We start from the raw sequence: 17,085 nt of genomic DNA, 5'->3' as shown, positions 1-17,085 counted from the left end.
GATATGCGTCATTAGTAAATGGATGATGCTCGACAAAACAGATTCTGTCGTGTCCTAGTGGGAAACATCGTACAGTGCTCTTACAGCTGAAAACAAATAACAAAATGTCAACATGCTTGAAAGAAATAAATCGATGAGAGACTTGTGTCAAAACACATGTAATACAACTGTCCCTTATTTTGTGCGCAATTAGGTGCCGCTAATAGTGTATTATAATAACATGACTTGCAGATTAAATGGTTTGCAAACAAAGTATGCACACACGACGACAGTTTGAAAATGCCAGAAAAGAGTTAACTGTCATATCATTACAAGGATGTACACTAAATAAATAGTATCAAAGTATTACTGACAATATCGCTGTACCACTCGTTAGTATAGCAATCAACATATTGAACCTAACCTGATTTATTGTGCTTTGTGTTCTGGCTCCATAGTTTGCACTCAACCGTCGAACAGTGTGTTTCTCTTTCCTAAGAAGCTCAGCTTGCTAACGCTGCCGATGATTGCTTGAAGCCTTCATAACTTAAACAAATGTCATCTATCAATAAAGATTAATCAGTGTTGTTTTTTAATTACACATTTAATTTTCCGCAATTTCGATAATTTTTCCGTATGTTCCGAAATGTCGTAAAACGTACAATTATGTGTGTATAAGTTACTCAGACAGATGTCATTTATTCCAAACCTCTATCCCGTGACCCTTTTCTTATTCCCCCAGAATTATTTACTTGCAAAACCCATGCAATCCCAAACTTTTGCTTAAAGAACCAAACTTAAAGTAGTAACAAGATCGCCTAGCCCAGTTAAATATACAACTCTGCCCATTAAACCATCGCTTTGGACTATAACTTGGAGTCAAGCTGCTTAAGCACGAACCCCCCATAAAACTTAGATATTTCAAATCCTCTGTTTGTCGAGATGGCTTTGTTTCGTTAACACCAATTGTCACCATTATCTTTGACTTACTTTTTTACTTTTTTGTTCTGCACGATGTGTATTGCTTGATGCACGGTGTTCATTCGAATCTTTTCGTTTTCGGATAGACATTATCGAGTTCGAGTTCCCACACGTTTCTGATATGGGTCGTTAGTAAATGGATGATGCTCGACAAAATAGATTCTGTCGTCTCCTATTGGGAAACATCGTACAGCGCTCATACAGCTGAAAAGAAACAACAAAATGTCAACGGACTTGAAAGAAATGAGTCAATGAGAGACTTCTATCCACACACATGTAATACAACTGAACCCTAATTTTTGCGTAGTTAGGTGCCGCTAAGAATGCAATAACATGACCCCAGATTAAATCGCTTGCAATCAAAGTATGCACACAAGACGACAGTTTGAAAATGCCAGACAAGAGTTAACTGTCATATCTTTACAAGAATGTAAGCAAAATGAATAGCATCGAAGTATTGCTGACAATATCGCTGTACCACTCGTTAGTATGGCAATCAACATATTGAACCTAACCTGATTTATTGTGCTTTGTGTTCTGGCTCCATAGTTTGCATTAAACCGACAAATAGTGTGTTTCTCTTTCCTAAGAAGCTCAGGTTGCTAACGCTGCCGATGATTGCTTGAAGCCTTCATAACCTAAACAAACTAAATTGATAAATAAATGTTCCCTAAAACAATGTTTTGAACATACCAGACAATCATTGTTGTCAGAACACTAGCTGTCCCGATGCCACAAAACCCAATTTCCTTTCTTTAATTACTCATTCAATTTTTTGCAATTTCGATAATTATTGCGTATGTTCCGAAATGTCGTAAAACGTACAATTATGTGTGTATAAGTTACTCAGACAGATGTCAATCATTCCAAACCTCTATCCCGTGACCCTTCTCCTATTCCCCCAGAATTATTTACTTGCAAAACCCCTGCAATACCAAACTTTTGCTTAAAGAAATAAACTTAAAGTAGTAACAAGATCGCCTAGCTAAATTGAATATACAACTCTGTCCTTTAACCATCGCTTTGGCCCAAAACTTGGAGACAAGCTGCTTAAGCACGAACGGCCCATAAAACTTAGATATTTTAAATCCTCTGTTTGTCGAGATGGCTTTGTTTCGTTAACACCAATTGTCACCATTATCTTTGACTAACTATTTTTTCTGCACCATGTGTATTGCTTGATGTACGGTGTTCATTCGAATCTTTTCGTTATCGGGTAGACATTATCGAGTTCGGCCTCCCACAGGTTTCTGATATGCGTCATTAGTAAATGGATGATGCTCGACAAAACAGATTCTGTCGTGTCCCAGTGGGAAACATCGTACAGTGCTCTCACAGCTGAAAACAAATAACAAAATGTCAACATGCTTGAAAGAAATAAATCGATGAGAGACTTGTGTCAAAACACATGTAATACAACTGTACCTTATTTTGTGCGCAATTAGGTGCCGCTAATAGTGTATTATAATCACATGACTTGCAGATTAAATGGTTTGCAACCAAAGTATGCACACACGACGACAGTTTGAAAATGCCAGAAAAGAGTTTACTGTCGTATCATTACAAGGATGTACACTAAATAAATAGTATCAAAGTATTGCTGATAATATCGCTGTACCACTCGTTAGTATGGCAATCAACATATTGAACCTAACCTGATTTATTGTGCTTTGTGTTCTGGCTCCATAGTTTGCATTCAACCGACAAACAGTGAGTTTCTCTTTCCTAAGAAGCTCAGGTTGCTAACGCTGCCAATGATTGCTTGAAGCTTTCATAACCTAAACAAACTAAATTGATCAATAAATGCTCCCTAAAACAATGTTTTGAACATACCAGACAATCATTGTTGTCAGAACACTAGCTGTCCCGATGCCACAAAACCCAATTTCCTTTTTTTAATTACTCATTCAATTTTTTGCAATTTCGATAATTATTGCGTATGTTCCGAAATGTCGTAAAACGTACAATTATGTGTGTATAAGTTACTCAGACAGATGTCAATCATTCCAAACCTCTATCCCGTGACCCTTTTCCTATTCCCCCAGAATTATTTACTTGCAAAACCCCTGCAATACCAAACTTTTGCTTAAAGAAATAAACTTAAAGTAGTAACAAGATCGCCTAGCTAAATTGAATATACAACTCTGTCCATTAATTAAACTGTCGCTTTGGCCCAAAACTTGGAGACAAGCTGCTTAAGCACGAACGGCCCATAAAACTTAGATATTTTAAATCCTCTGTTTGTCGAGATAGCTTTGTTTTGTTAACACCAATTGTCACCATTATCTTTGACTAACTATTTTTTCTGCACCATGTGTATTGCTTGATGTACGGTGTTCATTCGAATCTTTTCGTTATCGGGTAGACATTATCGAGTTCGGCCTCCCACAGGTTTCTGATATGCGTCATTAGTAAATGGATGATGCTCGACAAAACAGATTCTGTCGTGTCCTAGTGGGAAACATCGTACAGTGCTCTTACAGCTGAAAACAAATAACAAAATGTCAACATGCTTGAAAGAAATAAATCGATGAGAGACTTGTGTCAAAACACATGTAATACAACTGTACCTTATTTTGTGCGCAATTAGGTGCCGCTAATAGTGTATTATAATCACATGACTTGCAGATTAAATGGTTTGCAACCAAAGTATGCACACACGACGACAGTTTGAAAATGCCAGAAAAGAGTTTACTGTCGTATCATTACAAGGATGTACACTAAATAAATAGTATCAAAGTATTACTGACAATATCGCTGTACCACTCGTTAGTATGGCAATCAACATATTGAACCTAACCTGATTTATTGTGCTTTGTGTTCTGGCTCCATAGTTTGCACTCAACCGTCGAACAGTGTGTTTCTCTTTCCTAAGAAGCTCAGGTTGCTAACGCTGCCGATGATTGCTTGAAGCCTTCATAACCTAAACAAATTTCATCTATAAATAAAGATTACCTAAAACAATGTTTTGTATATAACAGACAATCATTGTTGTCAGAACACTAGCTATCCCGATGCCACAAGTTTAAATTGATATGTTTTTTAATTACACATTTAATTTTCCGCAATTTCGATAATTTTTCCGTATGTTCCGAAATGTCGTAAAACGTACAATTATGTGTGTATAAGTTACTCAGACAGATGTCATTTATTCCAAACCTCTATCCCGTGACCCTTTTCTTATTCCCCCAGAATTATTTACTTGCAAAACCCATGCAATCCCAAACTTTTGCTTAAAGAAATAAACTTAAAGTAGTAACAAGATCGCCTAGCTAAATTGAATATACAACTCTGCCCATTAAACCATCGCTTTGGCCCAAAACTTGGAGACAAGCTTCTTAAGCACGAACGGCCCATAAAACTTAGATATTTTAAATCCTCTGTTTGTCGAGATGGCTTTGTTTCGTTAAAACCGATTGTCACCATTATCTTTGACCTACTTTTTTGGTTGTTCTGCACCATGTGTATCGCTTCAAGTGCGGTGTTTATACGAATCTTTTCGTTTTCGGGTAGACATTATCGAGTTCGGCTTCCCACAGGTTTCAGATATGCGTCGTTAGTAAATGGATGATGCTTGACAAAACAGATTCTGTCATGTCCTAATGGGAAACATCGTACAGTGCTTATACAACTGAAAAGAAATAACAAAATGTCAACGGACTTGAAAGAAATGAGTCAATGAGAGACATCTATCCACACACATGTAATACAACTGAACCCCAATTTGTGCGCAGTTAGGTGCCGCTAAGAATGCAATAACATGACTTTCAGATTAAATGGTTTGCAACCAAAGTGTGCACACACGACGGCAGTTTGAAAATGCCAGACAAGAGTTAACTGTCATATCTTTACAAGAATGTAAGCAAAATAAATAGCATCAATGTAGTACTGACAATATCGCTGTACCACTCGTCAGTATGGCAATCAACATATTGAACCTAACCTGATTTAATGTGCTTTGTGTTCGGCTCCATAGTTTGCATTCAACCGACTAATAGTGTGTTTCTTTTTCCTAAGAAGCTCAGCTTAATAACGCTGCCGATGATTGCTTGAAGCCTTCATAACTTAAACAAATTAAATTGATAAATAAATGTTCCCTGAAACAATGTTTTGAACATACCAGACAATCATTGTTGTCAGAACACTAGCTATCTCGATGCCACAAGTTTAAATTTACATGTTTTTTAATTACACATTTAATTTTTCGCAATTTCGCTAATTTTTCCGTATGTTCCGAAATGTCGTAAAACGTACAATTATGTGTGCACCAGTTACTCAGACAGATGTCATTTATCCCAAACCTCTATCCCGTGACCCTTTTCCAATTCCCCCAGTATTATTTACTTGCAAAACCCTTGCAATCCCAAACTTCTGCTTAAAGAACTAAACAAGATCGCCCAGCTAAGTTATATATACAACTCTGTCCAATAAGCCATCGCTTGGGACTATAACTTGGAGACAAGCTGCTTAAACACGAACCCCCCATAAAACTTAGATATTTAAAATCCTCTGTTTGTCGAGATGGCTTTGTTTCGTTAACACCAATTGTCACCATTATCTTTGACTTACTTTTTTATTTTTTTGTTCTGCACCATGTGTATTGCTTCAAGTGCGGTGTTCATACGAATCATTTCGTTTTCGGGTAGACATTATCGAGTTCGGCTTCCCACAGGTTTCAGATATGCGTCGTAAGTAAATGGATGATGCTTGACAAAACAGATTCTGTCATGTCCTAGTGGGAAACATCGTACAGCGCTCTTACAGCTGAAAACAAATAACAAAATGACAGCAGGCTTGAAAGAAAGAAATCAATGAGAGACTTGTATTATAACACATGTAATACAACAGAACCCTAGTTTGTGCACAGTTAGGTGCCGCTAAGAATGCAATAACATGACGTGCAGATTAAATGGTTTGCAACCAAAGTATGCACAGACGACGACAATGTGAAAATTCTAGACAGGGGTTTACTGTCATACCATTGCAAGAATGTACACAAAATAAATAGCATCAATGTAGTACTGACAATATCGCTGTGCCACTCGTCAGTATGGCAATCAACATATTGAACCTAACCTGATTTATTGTGCTTTGTGTTTGGCTCCATAGTTTGCACTCAACCGTCGAACAGTGTGTTTCTCTTTCCTAAGAAGCTCAGGTTGCTAACGCTGCCGATGATTGCTTGAAGCCTTCATAACCTAAACAAATGTCATCTATAAATAAATACTACCTAAAACAATGTTTTGAATATAACAGACAATCACTGTTGTCAGAACACTAGCTATCCCGATGCCACAAGTTTAAATTGATATGTTTTTTAATTACACATTTAATTTTCCGCAATTTCGATAATTTTTCCGTATGTTCCGAAATGTCGTAAAACGTACAATTATGTGTGTATAAGTTACTCAGACAGATGTCATTTATTCCAAACCTCTATCCCGTGACCCTTTTCTAATTCCCCCAGAATTATTTACTTGCAAAACCCTCGCAATTCCAAATTTCTGCTTCAAAAACCAAGTTTAAAGTAGTAACAAGATCGCCCAGCCCAGTTAAATATACAACTCTGCCCATTAAACCATCGCTTTGGACTATAACTTGGAGACAAGCTGCTTAAGCACGAATCCCCCACAAAACTTAGATATTTCAAATCCTCTGTTTGTCGAGATGGCTTTGTTTCGTTAACACCAATTGTCACCATTATCTTTGACTTACTTTTTTATTTTTTTGTTCTGCACGATGTGTATTGCTTGATGTAAGGTGTTCATTCGAATCTTTTCGTTTTCGGATAGACATTATCGAGTTCGACTTCCCACACGTTTCAGATATGCGTCGTTAGTAAATGGATGATGCTTGACAAAATAGATTCTGTCGTCTCCTATTGGGAAACATCGTACAGCGCTCTTACAGCTGAAAAGAAACAACAAAATGTCAACGGACTTGAAAGAAATGAGTCAATGAGAGACTTCTATCCACACACATGTAATACAACTGAACCCTAATTTTTGCGTAGTTAGGTGCCGCTAAGAATGCAATAACATGACTCCAGATTAAATCGCTTGAAATCAAAGTATGCACACAAGACGACAGTTTGAAAATGCCAGACAAGAGTAAACTGTCATATCTTTACAAGAATGTAAGCAAAATGAATAGCATCGAAGTATTGCTGACAATATCGCTGTACCACTCGTTAGTATGGCAATCAACATATTGAACCTAACCTGATTTATTGTGCTTTGTGTTCTGGCTCCATAGTTTGCATTCCACCGACAAATAGTGTGTTTCTCTTTCCTAAGAAGCTCAGGTTGCTAACGCTGCCGATGATTGCTTGAAGCCTTCATAACCTAAACAAACTAAATTGATAAATAAATGTTCCCTAAAACAATGTTTTGAACATACCAGACAATCATTGTTGTCAAAACACTAGCTGTCCCGATGCCACAAAACCCAATTTCCCTCTTTTTAATTACTCATTCAATTTTTTGCAATTTCGATAATTATTGCGTATGTTCCGAAATGTCGTAAAACGTACAATTATGTGTGTATAAGTTACTCAGACAGATGTCAATCATTCAAAACCTCTATCCCGTGACCCTTTTCCTATTCCCCCAGAATTATTTACTTGCAAAACCCCTGCAATACCAAACTTTTGCTTAAAGGAATAAACTTAAAGTAGTAACAAGATCGCCTAGCTAAATTGAATATACAACTCTGTCCTTTAACCATCGCTTTGGCCCAAAACTTGGAGACAAGCTGCTTAAGCACGAACGGCCCATAAAACTTAGATATTTTAAATCCTCTGTTTGTCGAGATGGCTTTGTTTCGTTAACACCAATTGTCACCATTATCTTTGACTTACTTTTTTATTTTTTTGTTCTGCACCATGTGTATTGCTTCAAGTGCGGTGTTCATTCGAATCTTTTCGTTTCGGGTAGACATTATCGAGTTCGGCCTCCCACAGGTTTCTGATATGCGTCATTAGTAAATGGATGATGCTCGACAAAACAGATTCTGTCGTGTCCTAGTGGGAAACATCGTACAGTGCTCTTACAGCTGAAAACAAATAACAAAATGTCAACATGCTTGAAAGAAATAAATCGATGAGAGACTTGTGTCAAAACACATGTAATACAACTGTACCTTATTTTGTGCGCAATTAGGTGCCGCTAATAGTGTATTATAATCACATGACTTGCAGATTAAATGGTTTGCAACCAAAGTATGCACACACGACGACAGTTTGAAAATGCCAGAAAAGAGTTTACTGTCGTATCATTACAAGGATGTACACTAAATAAATAGTATCAAAGTATTACTGACAATATCGCTGTACCACTCGTTAGTATGGCAATCAACATATTGAACCTAACCTGATTTATTGTGCTTTGTGTTCTGGCTCCATAGTTTGCACTCAACCGTCGAACAGTGTGTTTCTCTTTCCTAAGAAGCTGAGGTTGCTAACGCTGCCGATGATTGCTTGAAGCCTTCATAACCTAAACAAATGTCATCTATAAATAAAGATTACCTAAAACAATGTTTTGTATATAACAGACAATCATTGTTGTCAGAACACTAGCTATCCCGATGCCACAAGTTTAAATTGATATGTTTTTTAATTACACATTTAATTTTCCGCAATTTCGATAATTTTTCCGTATGTTCCGAAATGTCGTAAAACGTACAATTATGTGTGTATAAGTTACTCAGACAGATGTCATTTATTCCAAACCTCTATCCCGTGACCCTTTCCTTATTCCCCCAGAATTATTTACTTGCAAAACCCATGCAATCCCAAACTTTTGCTTAAAGAAATAAACTTAAAGTAGTAACAAGATCGCCTAGCTAAATTGAATATACAACTCTGCCCATTAAACCATCGCTTTGGCCCAAAACTTGGAGACAAGCTTCTTAAGCACGAACGGCCCATAAAACTTAGATATTTTAAATCCTCTGTTTGTCGAGATGGCTTTGTTTCGTTAAAACCGATTGTCACCATTATCTTTGACTTACTTTTTTGGTTGTTCTGCACCATGTGTATCGCTTCAAGTGCGGTGTTCATACGAATCTTTTCGTTTTCGGGTAGACATTATCGAGTTCGGCTTCCCACAGGTTTCAGATATGCGTCGTTAGTAAATGGATGATGCTTGACAAAACAGATTCTGTCATGTCCTAATGGGAAACATCGTACAGTGCTTATACAACTGAAAAGAAATAACAAAATGTCAACGGACTTGAAAGAAATGAGTCAATGAGAGACTTCTATCCACACACATGTAATACAACTGAACCCCAATTCGTGCGCAGTTAGGTGCCGCTAAGAATGCAATAACATGACTTGCAGATTAAATGGTTTGCAACCAAAGTGTGCACACACGACGGCAGTTTGAAAATGCCAGACAAGAGTTAACTGTCATATCTTTACAATAATGTAAGCAAAATAAATAGCATCAATGTAGTACTGACAATATCGCTGTACCACTCTTCAGTATGGCAATCAACATATTGAACCTAACCTGATTTAATGTGCTTTGTGTTCGGCTCCATAGTTTGCATTCAACCGACTAATAGTGTGTTTCTTTTTCCTAAGAAGCTCAGCTTAATAACGCTGCCGATGATTGCTTGAAGCCTTCATAACTTAAACAAATTAAATTGATAAATAAATGTTCCCTGAAACAATGTTTTGAACATACCAGACAATCATTGTTGTCAGAACACTAGCTATCTCGATGCCACAAGTTTAAATTTACATGTTTTTTAATTACACATTTAATTTTTCGCAATTTCGCTAATTTTTCCGTATGTTCCGAAATGTCGTAAAACGTACAATTATGTGTGTACCAGTTACTCAGACAGATGTCATTTATCCCAAACCTCTATCCCGTGACAGTTTTCTAATTCCCCCAGTATTATTTACTTGCAAAACCCTTGCAATCTCAAACTTCTGCTTAAAGAACTAAACTTAAAGTAGTAACAAGATCGCCCAGTTAAGTTATATATACAACTCTGTCCAATAAGCCATCGCTTGGGACTATAACTTGGAGACAAGCTGCTTAAACACGAACCCCCCATAAAACTTAGATATTTAAAATCCTCTGTTTGTCGAGATGGCTTTGTTTCGTTAACACCAATTGTCACCATTATCTTTGACTTACTTTTTTATTTTTTTGTTCTGCACCATGTGTATTGCTTCAAGTGCGGTGTTCATACGAATCTTTTCGTTTTCGGGTAGACATTATCGAGTTCGGCTTCCCACAGGTTTCAGATATGCGTCGTAAGTAAATGGATGATGCTTGACAAAACATATTCTGTCATGTCCTAGTGGGAAACATCGTACAGCGCTCTTACAGCTGAAAAGAAATAACAAAATGACAGCAGGCTTGAAAGAAATAAATCAATGAGAGACTTGTATTATAACACATGTAATACAACAGAACCCTAGTTTGTGCACAGTTAGGTGCCGCTAAGAATGCAATAACATGACGTGCAGATTAAATGGTTTGCAACCAAAGTATGCACAGACGACGACAGTGTGAAAATTCTAGACAGGGGTTTACTGTCATACCATTGCAAGAATGTACACAAAATAAATAGCATCAATGTAGTACTGACAATATCGCTGTACCACTCGTCAGTATGGCAATCAACATATTGAACCTAACCTGATTTATTGTGCTTTGTGTTTGGCTCCATAGTTTGCACTCAACCGTCGAACAGTGTGTTTCTCTTTCCTAAGAAGCTGAGGTTGCTAACGCTGCCGATGATTGCTTGAAGCCTTCATAACCTAAACAAATGTCATCTATAAATAAATACTATCTAAAACAATGTTTTGAATATAACAGACAATCACTGTTGTCAGAACACTAGCTATCCCGATGCCACAAGTTTAAATTGATATGTTTTTTAATTACACATTTAATTTTCCGCAATTTCGATAATTTTTCCGTATGTTCCGAAATGTCGTAAAACGTACAATTATGTGTGTATAAGTTACTCAGACAGATGTCATTTATTCCAAACCTCTATCCCGTGACCCTTTTCTAATTCCCCCAGAATTATTTACTTGCAAAACCCTCGCAATTCCAAATTTCTGCTTCAAAAACCAAGTTTAAAGTAGTAACAAGATCGCCCAGCCCAGTTAAATATACAACTCTGCCCATTAAACCATCGCTTTGGACTATAACTTGGAGACAAGCTGCTTAAGCACGAATCCCCCACAAAACTTAGATATTTCAAATCCTCTGTTTGTCGAGATGGCTTTGTTTCGTTAACACCAATTGTCACCATTATCTTTGACTTACTTTTTTATTTTTTTGTTCTGCACGATGTGTATTGCTTGATGTAAGGTGTTCATTCGAATCTTTTCGTTTTCGGATAGACATTATCGAGTTCGACTTCCCACACGTTTCAGATATGCGTCGTTAGTAAATGGATGATGCTTGACAAAATAGATTCTGTCGTCTCCTATTGGGAAACATCGTACAGCGCTCTTACAGCTGAAAAGAAACAACAAAATGTCAACGGACTTGAAAGAAATGAGTCAATGAGAGACTTCTATCCACACACATGTAATACAACTGAACCCTAATTTTTGCGTAGTTAGGTGCCGCTAAGAATGCAATAACATGACTCCAGATTAAATCGCTTGAAATCAAAGTATGCACACAAGACGACAGTTTGAAAATGCCAGACAAGAGTAAACTGTCATATCTTTACAAGAATGTAAGCAAAATGAATAGCATCGAAGTATTGCTGACAATATCGCTGTACCACTCGTTAGTATGGCAATCAACATATTGAACCTAACCTGATTTATTGTGCTTTGTGTTCTGGCTCCATAGTTTGCATTCAACCGACAAATAGTGTGTTTCTCTTTCCTAAGAAGCGCAGGCTGCTAACGCTGCCGATGATTGCTTGAAGCCTTCATAACCTAAACAAACTAAATTGATAAATAAATGTTCCCTAAAACAATGTTTTGAACATACCAGACAATCATTGTTGTCAGAACACTAGCTGTCCCGATGCCACAAAACCCAATTTCCCTCTTTTTAATTACTCATTCAATTTTTTGCAATTTCGATAATTATTGCGTATGTTCCGAAATGTCGTAAAACGTACAATTATGTGTGTATAAGTTACTCAGACAGATGTCAATCATTCAAAACCTCTATCCCGTGACCCTTTTCCTATTCCCCCAGAATTATTTACTTGCAAAACCCCTGCAATACCAAACTTTTGCTTAAAGAAATAAACTTAAAGTAGTAACAAGATCGCCTAGCTAAATTGAATATACAACTCTGTCCTTTAACCATCGCTTTGGCCCAAAACTTGGAGACAAGCTGCTTAAGCACGAACGGCCCATAAAACTTAGATATTTTAAATCCTCTGTTTGTCGAGATGGCTTTGTTTCGTTAACACCAATTGTCACCATTATCTTTGACTAATTTTTTTTTCTGCACCATGTGTATTGCTTGATGTACGGTGTTCATTCGAATCTTTTCGTTATCGGGTAGACATTATCGAGTTCGGCCTCCCACAGGTTTCTGATATGCGTCATTAGTAAATGGATGATGCTCGACAAAACAGATTCTGTCGTGTCCTAGTGGGAAACATCGTACAGTGCTCTTACAGCTGAAAACAAATAACAAAATGTCAACATGCTTGAAAGAAATAAATCGATGAGAGACTTGTGTCAAAACACATGTAATACAACTGTACCTTATTTTGTGCGCAATTAGGTGCCGCTAATAGTGTATTATAATCACATGACTTGCAGATTAAATGGTTTGCAACCAAAGTATGCACACACGACGACAGTTTGAAAATGCCAGAAAAGAGTTTACTGTCGTATAATTACAAGGATGTACACTAAATAAATAGTATCAAAGTATTACTGACAATATCGCTGTACCACTCGTTAGTATGGCAATCAACATATTGAACCTAACCTGATTTATTGTGCTTTGTGTTCTGGCTCCATAGTTTGCACTCAACCGTCGAACAGTGTGTTTCTCTTTCCTAAGAAGCTCAGGTTGCTAACGCTGCCGATGATTGCTTGAAGCCTTCATAACCTAAACAAATTTCATCTATAAATAAAGATTACCTAAAACAATGTTTTGAATATAACAGACAATCATTGTTGTCAGAACACTAGCTATCCCGATGCCACAAGTTTAAATTGATATGTTTTTTAATTACACATTTAATTTTCCGCAATTTCGATAATTTTTCCGTATGTTCCGAAATGTCGTAAAACGTACAATTATGTGTGTATAAGTTACTCAGACAGATGTCATTTATTCCAAACCTCTACCCCGTGACCCTTTTCTTATTCCCCCAGAATTATTTACTTGCAAAACCCCTGCAATCCCAAACTTTTGCTTAAAGAAATAAACTTAAAGTAGTAACAAGATCGCCCAGCCCAGTTAAATATACAACTCGGCCCATTAAACCATCGCTTTGGACTATAACTTGGAGACAAGCTGCTTAAGCACGAATCCCCCACAAAACTTAGATATTTCAAATCCTCTGTTTGTCGAGATGGCTTTGTTTCGTTAACACCAATTGTCACCATTATCTTTGACTTACTTTTTTATTTTTTTGTTCTGCACGATGTGTATTGCTTGATGTAAGGTGTTCATTCGAATCTTTTCGTTTTCGGATAGACATTATCTAGTTCGACTTCCCACACGTTTCAGATATGCGTCGTTAGTAAATGGATGATGCTCGACAAAATAGATTCTGTCGTCTCCTATTGGGAAACATCGTACAGCGCTCATACAGCTGAAAAGAAACAACAAAATGTCAACGGACTTGAAAGAAATGAGTCAATGAGAGACTTCTATCCACACACATGTAATACAACTGAACCCTAATTTTTGCGTAGTTAGGTGCCGCTAAGAATGCAATAACATGACCCCAGATTAAATCGCTTGCAATCAAAGTGTGCACACAAGACGACAGTTTGAAAATGCCAGACAAGAGTAAACTGTCATATCTTTACAAGAATGTAAGCAAAATGAATAGCATCGAAGTATTGCTGACAATATCGCTGTACCACTCGTTAGTATGGCAATCAACATATTGAACCTAACCTGATTTAATGTGCTTTGTGTTCTGGCTCCATAGTTTGCATTCAACCGACAAATAGTGTGTTTCTCTTTCCTAAGAAGCGCAGGTTGCTAACGCTGCCGATGATTGCTTGAAGCCTTCATAACCTAAACAAACTAAATTGATATATAAATGTTCCCTAAAACAATGTTTTGAACATACCAGACAATCATTGTTGTCAGAACACTAGCTGTCCCGATGCCACAAAACCCAATTTCCTTTTTTTAATTACTCATTCAATTTTGGAATTTCGATAATTATTGCGTATGTTCCGAAATGTCGTAAAACGTACAATTATGTGTGTATAAGTTACTCAGACAGATGTCAATCATTCAAAACCTCTATCCCGTGACCCTTTTCCTATTCCCCCAGAATTATTTACTTGCAAAACCCCTGCAATACCAAACTTTTGCTTAAAGAAATAAACTTAAAGTAGTAACAAGATCGCCTAGCTAAATTGAATATACAACTCTGTCCTTTAACCATCGCTTTGGCCCAAAACTTGGAGACAAGCTGCTTAAGCACGAACGGCCCATAAAACTTAGATATTTTAAATCCTCTGTTTGTCGAGATGGCTTTGTTTCGTTAACACCAATTGTCACCATTATCTTTGACTAATTTTTTTTTCTGCACCATGTGTATTGCTTGATGTACGGTGTTCATTCGAATCTTTTCGTTATCGGGTAGACATTATCGAGTTCGGCCTCCCACAGGTTTCTGATATGCGTCATTAGTAAATGGATGATGCTCGACAAAACAGATTCTGTCGTGTCCCAGTGGGAAACATCGTACAGTGCTCTCACAGCTGAAAACAAATAACAAAATGTCAACATGCTTGAAAGAAATAAATCGATGAGAGACTTGTGTCAAAACACATGTAATACAACTGTACCTTATTTTGTGCGCAATTAGGTGCCGCTAATAGTGTATTATAATCACATGACTTGCAGATTAAATGGTTTGCAACCAAAGTATGCACACACGACGACAGTTTGAAAATGCCAGAAAAGAGTTTACTGTCGTATCATTACAAGGATGTACACTAAATAAATAGTATCAAAGTATTGCTGATAATATCGCTGTACCACTCGTTAGTATGGCAATCAACATATTGAACCTAACCTGATTTATTGTGCTTTGTGTTCTGGCTCCATAGTTTGCACTCAACCGTCGAACAGTGTGTTTCTCTTTCCTAAGAAGCTCAGGTTGCTAACGCTGCCGATGATTGCTTGAAGCCTTCATAACCTAAACAAATTTCATCTATAAATAAATACTATCTAAAACAATGTTTTGAATATAACAGACAATCACTGTTGTCAGAACACTAGCTATCCCGATGCCACAAGTTTAAATTGATATGTTTTTTAATTACACATTTAATTTTCCGCAATTTCGATAATTTTTCCGTATGTTCCGAAATGTCGTAAAACGTACAATTATGTGTGTATAAGTTACTCAGACAGATGTCATTTATTCCAAACCTCTACCCCGTGACCCTTTTCTTATTCCCCCAGAATTATTTACTTGCAAAACCCCTGCAATCCCAAACTTTTGCTTAAAGAAATAAACTTAAAGTAGTAACAAGATCGCCTAGCTAAATTGAATATACAACTCTGCCCATTAAACCATCTCTTTGGCCCAAAACTTGGAGACAAGCTGCTTAAGCACGAACGGCCCATAAAACTTAGATATTTTAAATCCTCTGTTTGTCGAGATGGCTTTGTTTCGTTAAAACCGATTGTCACCATTATCTTTGACTTACTTTTTTGGTTGTTCTGCACCATGTGTATCGCTTCAAGTGCGGTGTTCATACGAATCTTTTCGTTTTCGAGTAGACATTATCGAGTTCGGCTTCCCACAGGTTTCAGATATGCGTCGTTAGTAAATGGATGATGCTTGACAAAACAGATTCTGTCATGTCCTAATGGGAAATATCGTACAGCGCTCATACAACTGAAAAAAAATAACAAAATGTCAACGGACTTGAAAGAAATGAGTCAATGAGAGACTTCTATCCACACACATGTAATACAACTGAACCCCAATTTGTGCGCAGTTAGGTGCCGCTAAGAATGCAATAACATGACTTGCAGATTAAATGGTTTGCAACCAAAGTGTGCACACACGACGGCAGTTTGAAAATTCTAGACAGGGGTTTACTGTCATACCATTGCAAGAATGTACACAAAATAAATAGCATCAATGTAGTACTGACAATATCGCTGTACCACTCGTCAGTATGGCAATCAACATATTGAACCTAACCTGATTTATTGTGCTTTGTGTTTGGCTCCATAGTTTGCACTCAACCGTCGAACAGTGTGTTTCTCTTTCCTAAGTAGCTCAGCTTGCTAACGCTGCCGATGATTGCTTGAAGCCTTAATAACCTAAACAAATGTCATCTATAAATAAATACTACCTAAAACAATGTTTTGAATATAACAGACAATCACTGTTGTCAGAACACTAGCTATCCCGATGCCACAAGTTTAAATTGATATGTTTTTTAATTACACATTTAATTTTCCGCAATTTCGATAATTTTTCCGTATGTTCCGAAATGTCGTAAAACGTACAATTATGTGTGTATAAGTTACTCAGACAGATGTCATTTATTCCAAACCTCTATCCCGTGACCCTTTTCTAATTCCCCCAGAATTATTTACTTGCAAAACCCTCGCAATTCCAAATTTCTGCTTCAAAAACCAAGTTGAAAGTAGTAACAAGATCGCCCAGCCCAGTTAAATATACAACTCGGCCCATTAAACCATCGCTTTGGACTATAACTTGGAGACAAGCTGCTTAAGCACGAATCCCCCACAAAACTTAGATATTTCAAATCCTCTGTTTGTCGAGATGGCTTTGTTTCGTTAACACCAATTGTCACCATTATCTTTGACTTACTTTTTTATTTTTTTGTTCTGCACGATGTGTATTGCTTGATGTAAGGTGTTCATTCGAATCTTTTCGTTTTCGGATAGACATTATCTAGTTCGACTTCCCACACGTTTCAGATAT

General features: G+C 37.1%; 3 long non-coding RNA genes across 4 annotated transcripts in view; all 3 read right to left on the bottom strand.

The window, feature by feature from the left end:
• The window catches only part of LOC145215238 (uncharacterized), a 4,071-nt gene extending 1,752 nt beyond the window's left edge, over window positions 1-2,319 (bottom strand). For both annotated transcript variants that reach the window (XR_013857239.1, XR_013857238.1), the window contains exons 1-5: window positions 2,113-2,319; window positions 1,476-1,598; window positions 970-1,164; window positions 404-541; window positions 1-86 (exon numbers count right to left, since the gene is read on the bottom strand). The exon at window positions 1-86 is cut by the window's left edge and continues 108 nt beyond it. This is a non-coding gene — a long non-coding RNA (uncharacterized LOC145215238). The remainder of the gene's footprint in view (window positions 87-403; window positions 542-969; window positions 1,165-1,475; window positions 1,599-2,112) is intronic.
• A 298-nt stretch (window positions 2,320-2,617) lies between these two features.
• Window positions 2,618-17,085, bottom strand: part of LOC145215628 (uncharacterized) — a 35,060-nt gene continuing 20,592 nt past the window's right edge. Inside the window, exons 15-30 of the long non-coding RNA XR_013857337.1 lie at window positions 11,259-11,453; window positions 10,620-10,741; window positions 10,113-10,307; window positions 9,474-9,594; window positions 8,971-9,161; window positions 8,331-8,453; window positions 7,820-8,013; window positions 7,182-7,304; window positions 6,676-6,870; window positions 6,037-6,158; window positions 5,530-5,724; window positions 4,904-5,024; window positions 4,401-4,591; window positions 3,761-3,883; window positions 3,258-3,443; window positions 2,618-2,738 (exon numbers count right to left, since the gene is read on the bottom strand). This is a non-coding gene — a long non-coding RNA (uncharacterized LOC145215628). The remainder of the gene's footprint in view (window positions 2,739-3,257; window positions 3,444-3,760; window positions 3,884-4,400; window positions 4,592-4,903; window positions 5,025-5,529; window positions 5,725-6,036; window positions 6,159-6,675; window positions 6,871-7,181; window positions 7,305-7,819; window positions 8,014-8,330; window positions 8,454-8,970; window positions 9,162-9,473; window positions 9,595-10,112; window positions 10,308-10,619; window positions 10,742-11,258; window positions 11,454-17,085) is intronic.
• Window positions 12,518-14,890, bottom strand: LOC145215629 (uncharacterized). Its single transcript, XR_013857338.1, has 5 exons — window positions 14,701-14,890; window positions 14,052-14,174; window positions 13,546-13,740; window positions 12,906-13,028; window positions 12,518-12,588 (listed from the first exon to the last, which is right to left on the bottom strand). It is a non-coding gene; the product is annotated as an uncharacterized LOC145215629 (long non-coding RNA).

This window comes from Phallusia mammillata, chromosome 2 (genome assembly GCF_965637545.1).
Source record: "Phallusia mammillata chromosome 2, kaPhaMamm4.hap1.1, whole genome shotgun sequence".
Classification (NCBI taxonomy): domain Eukaryota; kingdom Metazoa; phylum Chordata; class Ascidiacea; order Phlebobranchia; family Ascidiidae; genus Phallusia; species Phallusia mammillata.
The sequence above is the reverse complement of the archived record's forward strand: the minus strand, read 5'-3'. Positions and strand labels throughout refer to the sequence as shown.